The sequence below is a fragment of the Acinonyx jubatus genome, chromosome B3 (genome assembly GCF_027475565.1).
Source record: "Acinonyx jubatus isolate Ajub_Pintada_27869175 chromosome B3, VMU_Ajub_asm_v1.0, whole genome shotgun sequence".
Classification (NCBI taxonomy): domain Eukaryota; kingdom Metazoa; phylum Chordata; class Mammalia; order Carnivora; family Felidae; genus Acinonyx; species Acinonyx jubatus.
Genome location: NC_069386.1, coordinates 73,724,856 through 73,744,588, shown reverse-complemented (window position 1 = coordinate 73,744,588; position 19,733 = coordinate 73,724,856). Strand labels below are relative to the sequence as shown.

Below are 19,733 nucleotides of genomic sequence, written 5' to 3'. Positions count from 1 at the left end.
GCGGCCGCGGGGGCAGGTTTGCTTCGCAGGCGCTCGCACTCGGCGGCGGGCGGGCGCGCGGCTGCAGCTGTAGCTCCAGCGCCAGGAGTTGGAGTTGCCGGGAGTTTCCCCCCCCTCCCCACCCCGCCTCCCTCTTGGCGCGCGGCAGCGGGAGCCGGCGCGGGAGCCGCGAGCGGCGCCGAGCCAGCACCCGGGCCGGCGGAGCCTTGTCCGGAGCCCGGAACCCCGCGCGGGGCAGCCCCCGGGGAGGAGCCTCGCCGGCTGGGACGCGTGCCACTCACTGGCACTGCCGGCGCTCGAGCCCGGCTGCACGGTAGGGCCGGGTCGTGGGGCGCCGGGCGGGCGAGGCAGAGGCCAGGGCGGGGGTGGTGGGGGGGAGATGCGGCTGCTGCGGCCGCGGCGGTCAGGGCGCCCGGCGCTCGGTCCAATGCGGGCGGCCAGGGCAGGGACCCCACTGCGGGGCCGGAGGAGTAGGCAGGCGCCCAGAGAGATGCTTTCAAGTTGGCGGGCGGCGGGAGTGGGGGCTTTGCGCCCCGGCGCAGCTGCTGTGAGCGCAGACAGGGACTCGGTCCTTGGTTTTCCCCAAACCTGGGACCCGGTGTGCGGGTAGGTTTGGGCAAGCCGCGGAGCGGAGCAGTTTCCTCCGAGAAAGTTGAGGATGGAGCCCTTCTTTCGGCACTGTCCCCGCGGTAGGACGAGTCCCGAGGGTGCCGCCCCGAGGCCCCAATGTGGAGGAGCCGAGTGGGTCGCTGCTCCCCTGGGCTGAGTTCCTCCACCCCTGGCTGAAATCTGCGAATCACCCAATCTTCGCTTCTCTGGCGTCTTCTAGGAAAACCATTCATGCCAAAACTGAGGTAGGCGTCTGAGCGGCACGGCTCCCTGCCTCCAGGGCTTGTCGCCGGGCTCTGCCCCTTCCCCAACCTCCGACGTGGCGAAGGGCTCCCCGTTCCGAGTTCGCGCTGGTAGCGCGCGCCGGGGCAACATGGGGCAACGTGGCTGGGGTAGGTGGATGATAGAGTTTTTCCTCCAGCCTTTCCTCAGGTTTACAGCACCCCACCAATCCCACCCTGTTCATCTTCGCAGAGGACAGGACTTGAAAGGAAGGGCCAGGTGGAGAATTTGAGTTGACATTCTGATCCTTAGGAGAGGGTGCCTGGATCGTATCTGCCTTGGGCTCTGGCCCCAGGACTTCATAAGGAATTCTCTCCTTTCTTATTCTTCCCCAGGGACTGGGTGGCAAAGAATAGGGCCAGTGGGTCTACCAGGACGCCCGCCTCGTTCCTCAGGCTCCTAAGATAGATTTGCAGGCCACCCCAGGACCCTGAAACTGGCATTGTGCAGATTGCCAGAGTGTGGAGGATGCTGCCGCTTTCTCCTGGCTCCACTTTTTTCACTTCTTGTTTTGAGTTTTGGGGTTTTGCCTGCACACGAGTCAGAGCTGCGCTGTCATAACCCCGGGTGGTGTGTGTTGGGGGGGGGGGGGGGGTGGAGAGTGGCGGTAGAGAAGCTTCAGCCAGGCAGTGAGCGGCTGTTCGCCTCAGAGGCTCCTAGTGGGAGTTGGTCCAGAAATGATTATGCAGGCTAGAAATATGCCTCTCTCTCTCTCTCTCTCTCTCTCTGTCTGTCTCTCTCTCTCTTTTTTGGCTGAACACCTTGGCTGTTGGGTTTGTGTGTTAAGTTCTTAAAGGGGCACCCACACATCGCTCAAGTGCCATGTTGTAGGGGCTGATCGTTTTTCTGCTGCACGTTTGTTTTTTCTTTGCTGTTTCCTCAGGGTGAATCTGCTTTGGGGCAGATTTCCAGCTGTGGGAATCACATGGTGTGGGTACACAGGTTCTAGAGTCAGATCTGAGGTCAAGTTTTAGCTTTACAGCTGATGATGGTGCGGATAGACAAATAGCCACTCTGAGCTTGTTTCCTCTAGTGTCAGATGGAGACACTGAGTGACCTCGTCTCCTTTCATTGCAGGGTTGTTGTGAGACTTGGATAAGATAATAGAAATGAAAGTTCTGAGAAAACTTGGAAGCACCTTTCATGTCCTATTGTGGCTACGCTCTTTACTCAGTGTTTCTGAATTAACTAATTCTTTCCATTTTAACAGGACACCTAAGCCTTCTGCCCTCTACCCATTCCTCACCAAGAGGTTTAGTTGCTCAGGCCTTTGAAAGTAGCTGTTTATCTTTTTTCTTTGTATTGTTTCCCTAAAATCCACCTCTCTTGATTTTAAGGGTTGAGGCTCTAGTCCTCATATTTATTTGAGGGAAGCAGCATGGTGTAGATTAGGAGATCTCCAGGGTTGCCTTATCAATGTTCAGAGTCCTGGCCCCCCACATTGGCTTGTCAGCAAGACCCCTGTTAGACAAATACAATTGATGAGTCAGCAGACCCTGGGCTGGAGCTCTGCCTTGGCCTCTAAGTGACCTTGAACTAAAGACTCAACCTTTCATCAGTCTATGAGGTTAAGAGCCAATAATCATCAGACAGGAACAGGTGGGATTTCCTCTCACTCAGTTAATAAGGGCTTGGTCAGGCTCCTGAGCCCCCCACGTGCTGCATCTTTCCTAATCCTGGGGCAGAAGTTCTCCAGCATGAGCACTGAAGTCAACTGGAGGGCTTGTTAGGGGCACCTGGCTGGCTCAGCCAGTGGAATATGAAGACTCTTGATCTTGGGGTTGTGAGTTCAGGCCCCACGTTGGGTCTAGAGATTACTTAAAAAAATAAATAAAAATCTTAAAACAAACAAACAAACAAAACACAAAGATTGCTGGGCTGCACTCCTTAGAGTATCTGATTCTGTAGGTCTAGGGTTGAGGGAAGGGGGTCCAAGAATTTGCATCACCAGCTAGTTCCCGATGATGCCAATGCTGCTCGTCCAGATCCCACGCCAATAGAATCACTGACTTACTAGGTAAGAGACAGTAAGAGAGAGGTGAGGTTTGTTCTAAAATAGCATTTTAATACCACACGTACAGAGATAGGGTGCTTTAGGAACTTGCCTGAAGCAGTTTATATTTCCAATACCTGTGCCACTTACCATTGTCCAGTTTTAATAATTCTGATTGCTCTTCACTTTTTTTTAAGTTTATTTATTTATTTTGACAGAGAGAGAGAAAAAGCACAAGTGGGGGAGGGGCAGAGAAAGAGAGGGAGAGAGAGGGAATCCCAAGCAGGTTCCTTATTGTCAGCACAGATCCGTACACAGGGCTCAATCTCACAAACCGTGAGATCATGACCTGAGCCTCCATCAAGAGTCAGAAGCTTAAGGGACTGGGCCACCCAGGCGTGCCGCAACCCCTCCCCGATTGCTCTTTCAATGAGTGGATTTTACACAAAAAAGGTGGGATTCCCCCTTCTTTTCACACTGTGTAGTACTCAGGTTTCTAGGTCACTCTTGAGTAGACTGAGCTCTGTGAACTTGATATTGATAAATCTAGCAACTACCCTATTCCTTTCCTAGGGGATCTCAGACATTTTTGCAGAAGAGTTGCATAAAGTTATGGCAGCTTGAACCTTAAGACTGGAGAACAGGTTGAATTGCCATAAGCAAATTTTAATAAAACTGACAATGTGGTGCCTTCTCTGAATGGACAGAATACCCAGGACAGGAGGCAGGAGGAGGTGAAGGATACTCCCTGACAGAAGTTCTGTGGTGGTCAGACCTGGCAAAGGCCTTCCATTCCTTCTGTCAAATGGTGGTGTTGGCAGTGACCGAGATCCTCTCTCACTCTGTGGGGGAGGAAGGCCAACTTGTACGGGAAGCCATGCTGTATCAGTGCCTCTCTGTGTCCTTTCACTGATAATCAAGCACTGCTTGGGCACAGCCCAATCTTAAGTTCTTCTCCTTGTCCCCCAAGCTAGGGTGTTGGGGTGAGAGCTCACCAGGACTAGTAGTGGCCTTGAACTTCAGCTGCTTTGTATCAGAGAGGCCTTGGGAGAGAGCCTGCGTGAGTCAGGAGGGCGCCTGAGATGCCATCCTAGAGAAAGAATAAGGTCATGTAGCACCCAAACCACTCGGCGTAAGAGGAGGTCAGCACTTGAACACATTCTCGTGTTGCCGTGCCAGATGGAAGCCAGCCTGACCATCGTGCTTTATCTTAGCTTTCCATTTGTGCTTTGTTTTAGTTTTAAAATGATTAGCACTAAAGAGACCTATCAGTAAAATCAGAAACCTATTCAAAAACTCAAGTGTACCATTTAGTGTTTTAGTAGATAAAACCGCAAGGCCCATGCCTGTCTTCCTGATGGTAATCAACCCTCAGTGAAGGAACCACCTTCCGGTTGTAATTCTTAAGATTCACTCACTCATTTAAATAGTTTCTCCTACTTAACATGAGTAGGGAACGTTTCTATTTTAAAATTCTTTCCCATAACTTGATGTTTATATTTTGGGTGTTACCCCTACTTTTCACTGCTAGAATTTTTTCCAGTGTGGGGGAGGCTTCTTTCCTTATCACCGTCGTTAGCTTTTCTTAGTGCGTGACCGCTTGGTATCTTCATTCCCTTGGATAAGTCTGTTGTGAGACATTTGTGATACTTTCTTTCTCTTTGATCCTCGGGGCTGTTGGTCCTGGGTCATAGAGAATCACAGCCCATTCCTGAACACTGTTCCCCACCACCTTCCTAGAGCCTGCTTCAACTAAAACTCGGGTTGTAGGGCACTAGCTCGATTCTAAGATGCATTGGATCCGCAACCCCCCACCCCCGCCCCGCCGCCGGGAAGTTCATCATTTTCCAAATTCAGAAATCTGGATGGGTCTTCAAAATTATGAACACCTTTAATATATGGTTTTCTTTTCTGTTTTTCTATAAACTGACGTGCAAATAGAGCAACTTCCAATTGACAACATTCTAAAACAAAACAAATTTGGTTCCTTACGCCAGTAGAAAATAGTTTCTACCCCGTGCTGTCCCGCTGATAGAATTAAGCAGCAATTGAATTAGTTCAGCAGTTTCCAGAGTACTTCCTCAGAAGAGTCAAAAGAATGCTATCAGGGAGGTGTTAATAGGTGTGCTCTTGAAAAGGGCAGATCAATTTGGAAGCTCTGCCTGTTATTTTTCCCTCTTAGAGATTCCCACCATGTGCATCATCATATCAAAGTCTCTCAGAAGTACTAGAGTTAACAGTCCCAACAATTGTGTTTATTCAATTAAACGCTTCCCAGAACATATTTTTGAGGTTATGTGTGGATCTTCTAGTATTCCATTACCAAATGAGCACATTCCCTCAATTGTGATATGTTATTTAACATCAACTATGGATGGAGTGGTTTCACCTAGTATATAGGGGCATTCACTGAGCATGAATATTCATTGATTAATGGCTCTATACGTGATTACTGTTTTTTTTTATTTCAGGGTAAAGAGAAGCCATTGTAAGCTATGGTGGCTAGGAAAATCTCCATGGAGGGGATAGACTGAAAATATAAATGATGGGTGGTTGTACTTTTGTAGAGAAGAGAAGGGCATTGTAGGTTGGTGGCATAATGTGGTGGTGGTCAAAGAACCTGTTCTTTCTGGATTCTGTGAATTCACTGAAGTAGCCATGAGTTCTGGTGACCACGGGCGAGCTGCTTGTAGATAAAGAGGAGGGGAGGCACGATATTCTGGTTGAATACATGGGATATCAAGAGAGAAAGTATTTCTAGGCCTTTCGAGGAAAGTCAGTCCAAGTACGGAGGGAAGTCCAGCTAAAGAGTCTTGGGTATTTGGGAGATGAGCTTTCCAGGAAGAGGGGTTGTGACTGGAGTTTCAGAAAACAGCACAAAGAAAGAACTCTTACAGTTCAACAGTAAAAAGGCAACCCAATTTTAAAATGGACAAAGACTTCAAATAGACAGCTCTTCAAAGAAGATACACAGATGGTCAATGAGCAAATGAAAAGATGCTCAACACCATTTAGTCATTGGGGAAATACATCAAAACCACAATGAGATACCACCTCACACCCATCAGGATGGCTGTGATCAAAAAGACATATAATAACTGTTGGTGAGGATGTGGAGAAATCGGAACTTTCCTATATTACGTTGGTGGTGGGAATGTAAAATAGCACAGCCACTTTGGAAAACAGGTGGTTCCTCAAAATGTTAGACATAGACGTACCTCATGACCAGTTTCACTCCTAGGTATATACCCCAGAGAACAGGAAATGTGTTCACACAAACATTTGTACACAGATGTTCACAACAGCATGACTCGTAATAGCCAAAAAGTGGAAACAACCCAAATGTCCACCAGTGGATCAATGGATAAACTGTGGTGTATCCATACAATGGAATACTGTTCAGCCATGAAAAGGAATGAAGTTTGATTCATGCTACAAGGATGAATCTTGAAAACATGCTATATGAAAGAGGCCAGACACAAAAGGCCACATGTGTATGATCCCATTTATATGAAATGTCCAGAATAGGTGAATCTATAGTGTCAGAAGGTACATTGCTGGTTGCCAGGAGCTGGGGGGAGGGAGGAGGGGAATAACTCTTGATGTTATTCCTTTGATGTTATCCCAAAAGCCTTCCTTTTGGGGTGCTGAAAACATTCTGGAATTAGAGAATGGTGATGATTATACAACTTTGTGAATAGTCTAACAACTGTTGAATTGTACACTCCAAAAGGGTTAATTGTATGGTGCATAAATTATGTCACAAAAAAAAAAAAAAAAAAAAAAAGTAGCAAGAAGGCTCCTGGCTGGAGCTAAAGGAGAAAAATGAGAAAAAAAGTGGTGAGAGAGATCTAGGAATCGGGTATTCGTTTCAGGCCAGATTTTCTCTGTGGGGGGAAAATATCTAGATAATTCCTTCATCCTTGCTTGTCTTTGGGTCTTCTAGGATTTTCCTGTTGCTCTTTGTTGCAAAAGTCCTTTCCCTGAATTAAAAGCGTTTTGTGCCAACTTGCTCCTGAGTCAGTGGGATGGTTTTTGTGGCAGATGTGCCTTGTGATCTTCAGAGTGGAGAATGTTCCTGGACTTCCCTCCAGAGGCGAATTCCATATTTAGGCTTCCTGGTTGCGAACCACCAAAGGGTGATAGGTTGTGCTGACTTGGCAGTTAATCTTTATGTTCTCCCTTAAGATTTGACCGTAGTGTCCTCTTCCAGTTTGTCTGTGGAGCTCTGTCAAGACTTCCCCTTTAAAAAAAAAAAAAATCTCTGTATTAAGCAGAGTTTAGGTGCCACTGCTGGCACCACACCAGCATCAAAGTGTTTGGACCCCAAAGTCATAATACTAAATGAGCCTTTAATGTCACCGAGGCGAGGCTGCCATCCCCTTGATAGAGATGTTTCTCCTCTCTTTAGTGGTGAGATGTAGCTGGGCTTCGCAGACTCGCGGGCAGCAGCACTGGGGATCTCGTTAAGGTGCCGAATTTGATTCAGCAGCCCTGGGTTGGGGCCTGAGATCCTGCTGTTTTAACAAGCTCCCCGTTGATGTGGTTGCTGCTGGTCCACGGACCGCTCTGAGTAGAAGCTGATGCAGCGTGGAGCAGGTGGCTTTGGACTAGGACAGAGCTGAACAGGAGCTGTGGCAGAGCCACCAATTTGCTCAGGGAACTTGGGGGCAAGGTAAGTAACATGGGAGAGACAACTTTCTTTATTATTTTTTTTAATCTATATTCAAGTTAATATACAGTATAGTCGTGGCTTCAAGAGTAGAGCCCTGTGATTGCTTTCTGACATATGACAATGCTCATCCCCAAAAGTGCCCTCTTTAATGCCTGTCACCCATTTAATACCCACCCCCCCCACTCCAGCAGCCTTCAGTTTGTTCTCTGTATTTAAGAGTCTCTTATGGTTTCTTCCCTCTTGTTTTTATCTTATTTTTGCTTCCCTTCCCCTATGTTCATCTGTTGAGTTTCTCAAATTACACATGAGTGAAATCATATGCTATCTTTCCCTGATTTGTTTTGCTCAGCATAATACACTCAAGTTCCAACCACATTGTTGCAAATGGCAAGATTTCATTCTTTTTCATCTCCAAGTGGTATTCCATTGTGTGTGTATGACATCTTCTTTATCCATTCATCAGTTGATGGACATTGGGACTCTTTCCATAATTTGAGCCACAGCTTTCTTATCCGTCAGATCAGAGTAAGACCTAGCGTGTAGAAAAGTACGCACCACAATGTGCCTGGAATGTCACATATTTGCCTTTTCCTTCCCTCAAGGGCTGAGAATTCCACAATTAAGACTAAAGGAAAAATATATATGGAAGAAAGCCAAGGGCTTCACAGAGTGTTTGATTTGTGTGGATGGAATGGAGAGAGGATATAGGGGACAAGGTATGAATCCTAGTCCTCGGGGCAACATTAATTTGCTTATTGGTCTTCAAATGAGCATAACTTTGGTAAAGTCACTGTGCTAGTCTCAGCTGAATCCGGATAACTTTTAGTCAAGGTGTTGGGCCTTTACTCAGCTCTCATGGAGTTGATTTCTTTTTGACCAGAAGATCATCCCTCAACTGCTCTGTGGGTGCTCCCATTCCTTAGTATGGTGGTCTCTTCCCATCCTTGCCTAGCTGCCTTCCCCCCTGACTTACTGATGTTTATCTCATGCAGATGAGAGGAAATGGCGCTCAAACGTAAACCGTTGAGTTTGAGTTTCGTGAGCAGCACGAGTGAAAGTTTCTGGGGATGAGGGTGAAAAATGTTTACTTCGTTGACTTGAGAAAACCTAGGTGTTTCGTTGATTTGCCTAAACTCTGGGCAGGTTGGATTGAATTGGATGAATGGGTAACAACCGAAGAGGAAGAATTGGGAACTAAATCTTGGCACTGGCTGTAATTTTCCTACCTGGAGCCTGTATTACTTGGCCTCACTGGGCCTCAGTTTCCTCTGTGTTATTAGGGACTGGCCTGGCTCATGGGGCTGGCTTTTGAGGCTGGCATGCACAGCACCTGGGAGGGCATTCTGATCTCTAAGAGGACTCACCTCCGTGAAGTATGCCCTGTGACTCCCCAGTGCTGGCTTAGGTAATGGCGTCTGCATAGGGTCACACAAGGTGAGTTGTGGTTTGTTAACGTTCGTTCTGTTTCTATCTTCTTTATCATCATTTGAAGTGAGAGGAAACAAGAGAATGTGTTTACATTTCAATTAAGTTGACAGATCCTTCTCACTTTCTACAGGGAAAAAATTCACACAAACAGTTCCTACGGTTTTAACAAAACCCCAAGTGCAGTAAATCAAACTGGTTTCTAAGACCTCACAGCCTGAAATTCATTGCTTTCCTGAGGATGGTAATTTCACCCCATGAGGCCCTGTTTTCCCACCTTGTTTGACTGTTTTGTGGATTGCCACGTGTGGATATTTCATGCCTGATTTTGAAGAAAATGAGAGTGTTCACTTTGTTATAGCGCTAGGGCTGAACATTTAAACTGATGTTGCATCAATATCAAATAATCAAAGGCAAGGTATTCAGGCTGCAGCTGAATACACTAGGTCTCACTGCACTTACTGTCCTTCTGAAAGGTGGAGGTGGAGTGTCACTGGAATTGGGAAAGATCTGATTTCTGAGGCGAGCGAATGTGTGTGCTCTAATCTGGTTGCCTCTCCTGACCACTGTTGGTAAGGAAAATTGGTCAGAGAGGTTATGCCTCAGTGATCTCTTTGTTTTTAGACCGCCTGGCAATGTGTTGCTTCACACAGTCTCAGATGAAAGCCAGCAGTATCTAGTGGTTGAGAAGTTAATATTACTCTTGAAGAATTTAATCTACCCTATCATTAAGTCGCAATAAGGAAGCTGTCCTGCTAAGGAGGAGCTAGGTATATGAAGCTGGGTGTTCCTGAAGTATGGCCTTTTAAAATTAAATCCTTATGCAACTACTGTATAACAAAAGTTATTAAAAGAAAAGAAAAACTACCCTAAAGGTAGAAATTCGGTGCTTATAAAAAGAGCTCAATGCTCATAAAATGGGCATATTTCCAAATTCATCCACATTGTCAACCACACAGTCACTGGTCTGTCTAGTAGCTGATTTTTAAAAATGGGACAGGGAATTCTGAACTCAGACACCCTATTTTGGAACAGCCCTTGCGCTCAAGATCCCAACGGCTGGGATCTTCATTTTCGTATCCCCGAGGCCTAGCATGTCTGGCATATAGGAGAGAATCAATAAAAATATACTGAGCTGGACAGCTGCTTTCTCCTGGGATTCCCTTCCACTGTCTAGTCCCTTAGTTTTTCTGTCAGTATATTATTTTTACTATTAAATATTTCCCTAGAGATTATTATATGCTAACATAGTACATAGGTTCTAAGCACTTCATTGATACTGATTCCTTTTGTCTGCACGACCCTCAGAGGTAGGTACTGTTGTATATTTATCCCTACTTTACAGTTGAAGAGTGTGTATCATTTCCAAAAGTGACCTGAAAAGCGCCGTGTTTAAGATGGAAAGCTCATTACAGAGCAGCTCGTGATACGGCTGTGCAAATGAAAAGTGTAATAACTCACGTTGGCATGGAAATTTCATAAAGAACCTATGCTGCTGGCCCCTAAAACTCTTGAAAGTAACCCCCCAGAGCCCCTCAAAATCTCCCGAACTGTCCTCAGTTTCTCCCGCTTTCCAGCTGCATCCACCATGTATGTGGTCACGTCCTGCCGGCATATGGTCTACAAAGTGCTCTCACAGGATCTCATCTTTTTCTAGATGACAGCAGTGAGGCCTGGAGAGTCAAACTCCTTCTGAGGCACAGGATCGCCTGGGTTGGCTGGGAGCAGGACCCCGTGCCTCTTGCTCTTCACACTAGGCCTGAGTGCTTACATAAATTTATGCTAAGGGACAGTTGAATTGGTTTGCCCTGTGTGGCTTTGCACGGGAGGAGGCAAATAGATGGGTTTGAAGTGTAACATACACACAGAAACAAGCGCTAATTACGTGGGTACCATTAAGGGAACTCACTCTCTGAACATATCCATTTAGTCTTAGTACAGGTCAAGAATGAGAGAGCGCCACCAGCACCCCAAAATCTCTCCTTGTGCCAGATGGTTCTGTCCGCCTCCATGGTAGCCACTCTCCTGACTTCTAGTACTACGGATCACTTTTGCCTCCTTTTGAGTTTTATATGAATACAGTCATTCTTCTGTATTCTTTTGTGTCTGACTTCTTTCTCTCAGTATTGTGAGGTTCAGCCATATTGCTCATGTAGCGTAAGCTGGATTGTATTCTGTTGTATTAATATACCACAATTACTAATTACGGACATTTCAGTTGTTTCCCATTTGGGGGTTGTTATAAATCATGCTGCTGTGGGCATACATGTGTATATGTCTTTGGTGCACATAGGTATGTATTTCTGGAGTGTGCATGTGGGTATAATTGCCAGGCCTTATGATAGGAGTATGTTTAGCTTTAGTAGATACAGCCAGGCAGTTTTCCAGTATGCCATTCAATTTATAGTCCCATCTGGTGTGAATGAAGAGTCCCCTTTCTCTATTTTCTTGCCAGTACTGAGTTTGATAAGTCATTTTAAATTTAGCTCTTCACATGTTTGTGTAGGGGGTCTCTACTTATGGTTTGAATTCATATATCTCTCGGGCACCTAGGTGGCTCATTCGGTTAAGCAGCCGTCTTCGGCTCAGGTCATGATCTCATGGTTCATGGGTTCAATCCTCCCATCGGGCTCTTATGCTGACAGCTCAGAGCCTGGAGCCTGCTTCTGATTCTGTCTCTCCCTCTCTCTCTGCCCTCCCCCCACTTGCACTCTGCCTGTCTCTCAAAAATAAATGAACATTGAAAAAAATTTAAATTCGGGGCGCCTGGGTGGCTCAGTTGGTTGGGCGTCTGACTTCAGCTCAGGTCATGATCTCATGGTTCGTGGGTTCGAGCCCCGCGTCAGGCTCTGTGCTGACAGCTCAGAGCCTGGAGCCTGTTTCAGATTATGTGTCTCCCTCTCTCTTTGCTCCTCCCCTGTTCACGCTCTGTCTCTGTCTCAAAAATAAATAAACATTAAAAAAATTTTTTTATATTTAAATTCATATATCCCATATCACCTTGTGAAGCTTAATGTCTTTGCATGTGTATATTAACCTTTGGATTATCCTCTTTTGTGAAGATCTCTTGCCTATTTTTCAACTGTGTGGTTTTACTTTTTAAAACAAAGTGAGGATTCCATAGAAACATCTATGAAAAGTCCTTGAAATCTATAGTGATGGGGGTCACCTGTCAGTGATGTCTGATTGTGTTCTCAAATACAATTTCTGGAGAGTCCCCACTGAGGGAGTCACAGCTGGACAAAGTGGGTGAGGACCTGAAGAGGCATGAAACCCTTAGCAGGGAACTTGCTGAAAAGCTGGCGAGTCCCAGGGTGTATGGCTCACGGCAATTGTAAAGTTGTGAGGCCACCTGAAAGGTTAAAAGCACTTAACCTACAAATGAATTTGCCTTTTATGGAAGTCACTCTGGATGATTGTAGACCAACTCCAAAAGTATGGCTGAAACATTTCTGGAGTTGCTTTGAGTACGTCGGTTTGGATATTTTTAGTTGGTTTTAAAAATGCCCTTTGAGCCTGTATTTGATTTAGGGAAAGAGCAGAAGACCTCCCAGAACCCAGTCTAGTGAATAAGGAGGATACTTCAATGGGTGACTTAAAAACAAAACCTTATTCGTGAGGCTTGCCTGCAAGAGACGAACTTCCCTGCTTGGGTGAAGAGGGCAGATTTAGCAGGGAGGAGAAGGCCCTGCACTAAGTACCTTACTCTCCTGGTCTCTTCTCATCTTTATAGTAACTTGTGAGCTACTTAATGCCGTTAGAGATGGAAAGTCAGAGAGTTAGAAAGAAAAGGGGAGCCTGATTTAGGAGTCCAGCCCAGCTCCAGCTTACCCCAGGGCCACTAGCTTTGCTTTTTCCCACCCTGCCTCCCCTCTGACAAAGTGTTGAAGGAATTTCAAAATGTTACATCCAGAAAAAAATGTGCTGCTGGTGAAGATCTGTTACAGACCCCCAGGAGCTGCCCCGTGGGGTTTTGAGAGGATAGAAGTCAGTGAAGCTTCAGAGCACTTGTCTTTCCCAAACACAATGCCTGGGGCCGGGCTTTTGGCTGTTTGTGGAGCAGCCTCAGGCCTCTCAGCATCCTGCCAGAACTAGTAGTCTGACCGGTAGGCCTTACTCTGCCTGCTGTTTACTCTTCGTGACTGGCAAGCAACTGCCCAGGAAATGCTCTTAAGACCCGTTGATGAATATTGTCACTGTTGGGAACTATATTCTGCATAGAAAAGAATCTTTTTTCTGGATAGGTACTTCTACAAAATCTGAACAACAGAGGCAGAACGCTGTTGAGCTCTTTAATAATCATTCATTCTCAATCTTAAAGTCATCCATTAGTTCTCCCTGAAACACGGTGGATTAATGCCTTTGGCGTTCAGTACAGACCTTCCGAAATTATCCCCGAGAAGAATACCCCTGCAGACTGTTTGAGATAGATCCCAGGGCATCCAGCTGCCCGTAAGATGTGAAGGTCCTAGGAGAGCCGCCAAACACACTTGACCCTCCCAGAGGCTTGTTCTTGTCCTTTCTGACTCACAGACCCCAACAAGCTGGCCCTCTTCCACTGAGCCTGGAAATGTTGTCTAAAAGCTGAATACATAGAAAGCAGAAGCGGGGAGCCTGGGTGGCTCAGTTGGTTGGGCGTCCAACTTCGGCTCAGATCGTGATCTCACAGTCCGTGAGTTCAAGCCCCCGCGTCGGGCTCTGTGCTGACAGCTCAGGGCCTAGAGCCTGTTTCAGATTCTGTGTCTCCCTCTCTCTCTGACCTTTCCCCGTTCATGCTCTGTCTCTCTCTGTCTCAAAAATAAATAAATGTTAAAAAAAAATTTTTTTTTAAATAAAAAAGAAAGCAGAAGCTACAACCTATTTTTCTGGCTCAGAGCAGTGGCAGAGAAGCCTCTGGACTTCTCTTGAGATGGCACAGTAGAATGGTTTCTTTGTTTGCTGGTTTCTTCATACTTAGCACCTATATCCTGCACAGCCTTGGTTTTCAGGACAAAGTCCTGGGTGATGGGTAACCAGATAACCGAATCCTTTCCTCTGCAGATTAGAATTTTATTTTGTTCGTATCCACACAGTTTTCCCTGGATAAAATGAGGTGCCTGAGAAAAAAAAAAGTGTGAGGACATTTTAATGCAAAACCTTCGCGGGTAAGATCCTTATTTTCCTACCACATTTAATTCCTGTGGAGGATTCCAGGGCAGGCGTGAAAAGCCGGGTGTTACTATGGAGCAGTTGTCCCCAGTGACTGAACACCTGCTGGGGCCGCCTCACCTGTTTTCTTAGCAGATTACATTATCGTATGCACGTGTGCAGTTTGTACATCCAGGACTTGGACTTGGCTGGTGAATGTCTGAACTTATTCACCTCCTGCCAAAAGAAAGCATATAAATAGTTCTTTGTCTTCTGAGCTTTACAGGACACTGAGTAAACACAAATGTACACTGTGATGGGGGCCGGGAGGGCGGGGCAGGGGGAGAGAACCGCCCACATCCTTATTTTTTGAGTGGGTGTAACTAATGACTAGTTCCTGGATGTGTACCTAGAATGTAGGTCATGGTTCCACTGTCATCTCTGGAAGAGCTACAGTAAGCACTGTCTCCTTATAGGTCACTGTGTTATCTTATAGGTACAAGTGTCTAAAGTTCTTTTTCCCTGAGAAGTTTTCTACAGAGGTTTTTTTGTTTTTGTTTTTAAATAAGCATCTTGGTTTGGGAATAAGGAAGTCATTCGGTGAATACCTGAGGCTTCCTTAACATATTAATCATACTAATGGTTACTCACCGCACAATATGTTGTGTGTCAGGCACCGTGCTAGGGATGTTTTGTGGAGGCATGCCTCTCTTCTTGCTAGGTGATTGATATGCTACCCACTTCATGAGATGTTTCATAAAGCCAGTTACATCTTCAAAAAAAATGTTTCATGGATTCTTCCAACTCAGTTAGGTGCTATCGTTCGCCCCATTTTACAGAAACCAGGGCCGTAGTTCCTTGGTGCTGGGCTCTACAGCCCATCAGTGTGACTCTGGGTCAGGCCCTTGAACACCACACTCCGCTATCCTGAGACAGGGGGTTCTGGCTGGGCAGAACCCGGGGCTGCTCCTGAGACTGGATATCGGGAGAGGGAAGATCAGACATTACTCAATAGAAGGTATATCGATGTGGGCAGCACCTACATTTTAAATACACTTAGTTTAGGGGCGCCTGGGTGGCGCAGTCGGTTAAGCGTCCGTCTTCAGCCAGGTCACGATCTCGCGGTCCGTGAGTTCGAGCCCCGCGTCAGGCTCTGGGCTGATGGCTCAGAGCCTGGAGCCTGTTTCCGATTCTGTGTCTCCCTCTCTCTCTGCCCCTCCCCCGTTCATGCTCTGTCTCTCTCTGTCCCAAAATAAACGTTGAAAAAAAAAATTTTAAATACGCTTAGTTTAGGTGAGCGATGGGGAAGTAAACTGCGGCAGATTTTGAGAAGAAATGGATTGTTGGGGAGGGAGAGAGATTTCCATTGCCATTTCAAGTAGCGGGGATGATATTCAGCTTCATGTAAGGGCGCTGACCTACATCCTGGAAAGGCTTCCACAGAGATGGTGTATTTGTCAGGGGTTCTTAGGAGCAGTTTTTCCCAGAACAATGGTTTCAATAGGTTTGTGGGTATTACCTCCTTGCCCTGCCTTTATTGAAGGCAGACATATACGGGGCCACTCACCTATGTGGAACCCGACTTCTTTCCTTCCTTACTTCATCTCTAGACTTGGGAGAAATAAGGAGAGCAAAAGATATGATAGTTCCCCTTTCCTTCCTCACATGGATGCCATGTCACAGTGCTGTGTTGGGGTGGAGAGACCTTGAGAAATTCCCAGGGAGAACCTCTTGTAAAAGGTGAGAGGTCTGGTTTAAATCCCGTAGGAGTCGTTTGTCTGTTTCTTTCTCAGGGCACTTTTCCCATTTTGCTTTGTATTGATCTTATCTCTGTCTTTTCATTCAGCACAAGTGCCTACAAAAAGCAGACATGGCTTCTGCTTTTATAAAAAATATTAAAAGAGACAATATACAAAAATAACTGCATGAAGTGTTCACTGACAGCTATTCTAAGTGTTCTATAGGAGAGGTATGTGTTTGAGGGGACCTGGCCCCGGTCAAGGGAATTTGGGTGGCTTTTCTAAGGAGGGCCTGCTGAGCTGAGACCTGAAGGATGAGTAGGGGTTAAAGAGGCAGGGGATGGCATTACAGAGGAGACAGGATGTGCAAAGCCCCTGTGGTGGAAGGGACCATGGTATGAGTGATGGACAGAAGGCCCCTGAGGCTGGGAATGGAGAATAAGGAGTGTGAGACAGAGTCTTTTCCCAAGAGTCACAAGGCTTTCTGAGCATGGGTTTGAAGTGATCAGATTGACAAGATACCATGTTGATTGCAAAGAGGTTGGTTACAAGGACAGTAGGGGTCCACAAGGAGATGTAGATAGACCAGTTTAGAAATTTTTGTAGTAGTTTAGGAAGAAATGGTGATCACCTGACCAGGTGATATTTACCAGGGAGGTAAAGATGGAGAGAACTGGGTGGATGTTTGGAGAAATAGAGGTGATATGATTTGGATATGGTGATAGGTTGGAAGTGCTGGCTGAGAAAAAGGGAGGCCTCAGAGACTATTCCTTGGTTTCTAGATTGTACAGTTACATGATGGTAGTGCCATTCTAAAGATATTGCCATGTCTCCTTAAGCAGACGCTAGACTGTTTGATAGCAGGATCTTTTTCTTTTCTTTTCTTTTCTTTTCTTTTCTTTTCTTTTCTTTTCTTTTCTTCTGTTCTCTTTTCTTCTCTTCTCTTCTCTTTTTTCTTTTCTTTTTTAAAGTTATTTATTTTTGAGAGAGAGAGAGAGCATGAGTAGGGAAGGGGCAGAGAAAGAAGGAGACAGAGAATCCCAAGCAGGCTCCGAGCTGTCAGCACAGAGCCTGATGCAGGGCCCAAACTCACAAACCATGAGATCATGACCTGAGCCAAAACCAAGAGCCGAATGCTTAACCAACTGAGCTGCCCAGGTGCCCCCATAGCAGAATCTTTTTCTAATTTAATTTTGAATCCTCACAGTGTTACTGTTTGGTATATAGTCAGTTAGCTTTTGTTTACTGTATTCTTTGAGGAGGAGAGATTTCTTTAGAACTATGGCATGTGTGCATGGTGAGAAGCTACAGTTAGGGTACCACTTTGTATGTGTGGGGCAAGAGAAAAGTTCCATAGTTGGAGTAGAACTCCAAAGTCATTTAGCCATGTAGAGATAAGGCTTCAGTTTTCAAGGAACACCGATTGGGGGTGGCTGAGAGGGTTATTCATAATAACTTTGTGAAATGTGCAGAGTTTTACATTAATTAAAGGAATCTGTTGATGTGTGCTTCCTTTCCCCCGGTATTCCTCCTCACCACTAGTGGGTGCTGTTGCTTAGAATGCTCTGGCCGCTGTGGTGAGCATAGACTCTTGGTAGATGAAGTTTCTCTCTTGGGTGGCTGCTCGGGCGCAGGTAAATGGCTGGGTTTCTTTTTTCACCCAATCATTCTATAAAGTGGTGGGTCATTGGGTGACTTTTTGGTTGATGTGACTGTTGACTGGTCTGTAGACTGAGGAAGAAATGAACGAAGGATAGATCTAGTTCCTTTTTTATTGAGATTGCTTTAGATTTCAGGTTCTAGGATGCTCAAAGCAGGTCACAACCCCAGGATAGAGAGTGTGCTGAGGACAAATGTGTTTGTTTTTTTTTAGTTTATTTATTTATTTTGAGAGAGAGAGAGAGAGAGAGAGAGGGAGGACAAGTGGGGGAGGGGCAGAAAGAAAGGGGGAGAGAGAGAGAGAGAGAGAGAGAGAGAGAGAGAGAGAGAGAATCCCAAGCAGGCTCCACACTGTCAGCGTAGAGCCTGAGCCAGGGCTCCAACCTATGAACCGTGAGATCATGACCTAAGTCAAAACCGAGAGTCTGACACTTAACCGACTGAGCCACCCAGGTGCCCCAAGGACAAATGATTTCTTAATCTCGATCCTCAGTGTACATATGTGTAAGAAGGTGGTTCTCCCCACCAACCTTCCCAAAGGCTGGAGAGAGGAAATTCTGGAGCGGTGCTTGTCATTGGGAGCAATGCTCCCACAGTGCTTTCTCCTCACAGAATAGAATGCTTTCGCTGTGTTGGTGAGCCTGTTCAAACTGGTTTGCCTATAGTTTGCCTATAGTCTCTTATTTGTCTCAATGGTCTTATAGGTTTTATATTTTCAAGCCTCTTTGTGTTTCTTATCTGTCATATCAGTCATTCTGGAATGCTAGTTTATTTCCTTCTGTCTTTACCACTGTATTTATTCTGTATTTTTCACTCTCCACTTTCTCTTGGATCTCCATAATAACCATCATCCTTCCCGTCCTTTATTTGGAAGCAGGGCATTTCTTAGGCTCTTTCTTGGGGTCCAAGAGTAACCTTACGGTATTTCTACTCTACTGTCCTGGTCTGTTGTCCTACACATGCTGTTGATAAACATGTTACTCTCTTAAAATAACTAGATGGGGCGCCTGGGCGGCTCAGTCAGTTAAGCGTCCACCTTCCGCTTAGGTCATGATCTGACAGTTGGTGAGTTCGAGCACCGCGTCAGGCTCTGTGCTGACAGCTCAGAGCCTGGAGCCTGCTTCAGATTCTGTGTCTCCCTCTCTCTCTGCCCCTCCCCTGCTCATGCTCTGTCTCTCTCTGTCTCTCTCTCAAAAATAAATAAACATTAAAAAAATTAAAAATAACTAGATAGGATGGGAAATCATAGCATGTGCCACATTGTCTTTGTCCTGTGCATTGGGACATACAAAACTAAACAAAAAATTGGGAGATCCGTATAGGCATCTTTCAAAAATATTTTGTACCACTTAGTCATTTTTATTTTATAAGCTGACATTTGCATAAAAATGGAAGTTTACTTTTGTGCTCAAATGATTGAAGCACTTTTATTGTCTTCAATTTTTATTTTCTTTGGTTCTAAAGCTTTGATCTTTTAGTTGAAATGCAATTCTTCTCTTTCTAAAAAGGATCTACTCTTTGTATATCAAAATTCATTGAGTTTTTTTACTCAGGAAAAGGGCTTAGATGTCTAATTAACCCTTTTTTTAACCCTCTTCCACACTCTCATCTCTCAGTGTACTCCATTTTAAAGATAAGGAAACTGAGGCTGTACCGTTCTGTGAATCAATAGTAAACCCAGGACTCTTAATTCCAATCTTTGGATTCCTCAGCTCATTGTGATTCTCTAGGACTTTAAAATATTTTTTTCATTTTTTTTAATGTTTGTTTATTTTTGAGACAGACAGAGACAGAATGCGAGTGGGTTAGGGTGAGAGAGTGAGGGAGACACAGAATCTGAAGCAGGCTCCAGGCTCCAAGCTGTCAGCACAGAGCTCGACACGAGATTCGAATTCACAAGCTGTGAGATCACGACCTGAGCTGAAGTCGGACGCTCAGCCAACTGAGCCACCCATGCGCCCCTAGGACTTTAAAATATTTTTAAGATTCTTCATTTTGAAATCTAACTTTCACTTTAAGGTCAGTTTCTTAGAGGTTGTTTCCTTGTGGTAACTCAAACTTTAATGGGTCCAGTACAAGGGAAGAACCAAGCAATGATTTTGTTTTGTTCTAAAATTAATATAAAAATGTGTAGCTCTAGAAATAATATTTATCGAATTGGTAATATTGTTTGTATATATGAATAAATAAATTTGAATTGTCCTAATACTTTATGTCTGGTCTG

At 45.4% G+C, this 19,733-nt stretch overlaps 1 protein-coding gene across 2 annotated transcripts in view; it reads left to right on the top strand.

The window, feature by feature from the left end:
* Nucleotides 1–19,733, top strand: part of STXBP6 (syntaxin binding protein 6) — a 250,823-nt gene continuing 231,090 nt past the window's right edge. Inside the window, exon 1 of one of the 2 annotated variants that reach the window (XM_027065508.2) lies at nucleotides 1–313. The gene's annotated coding sequence lies outside the window, so the exon portion shown is untranslated. Of the gene's footprint in view, nucleotides 314–661; nucleotides 855–19,733 lie in introns of those variants that run through there. The other variant, XM_015085686.3, reaches the window with a different exon arrangement.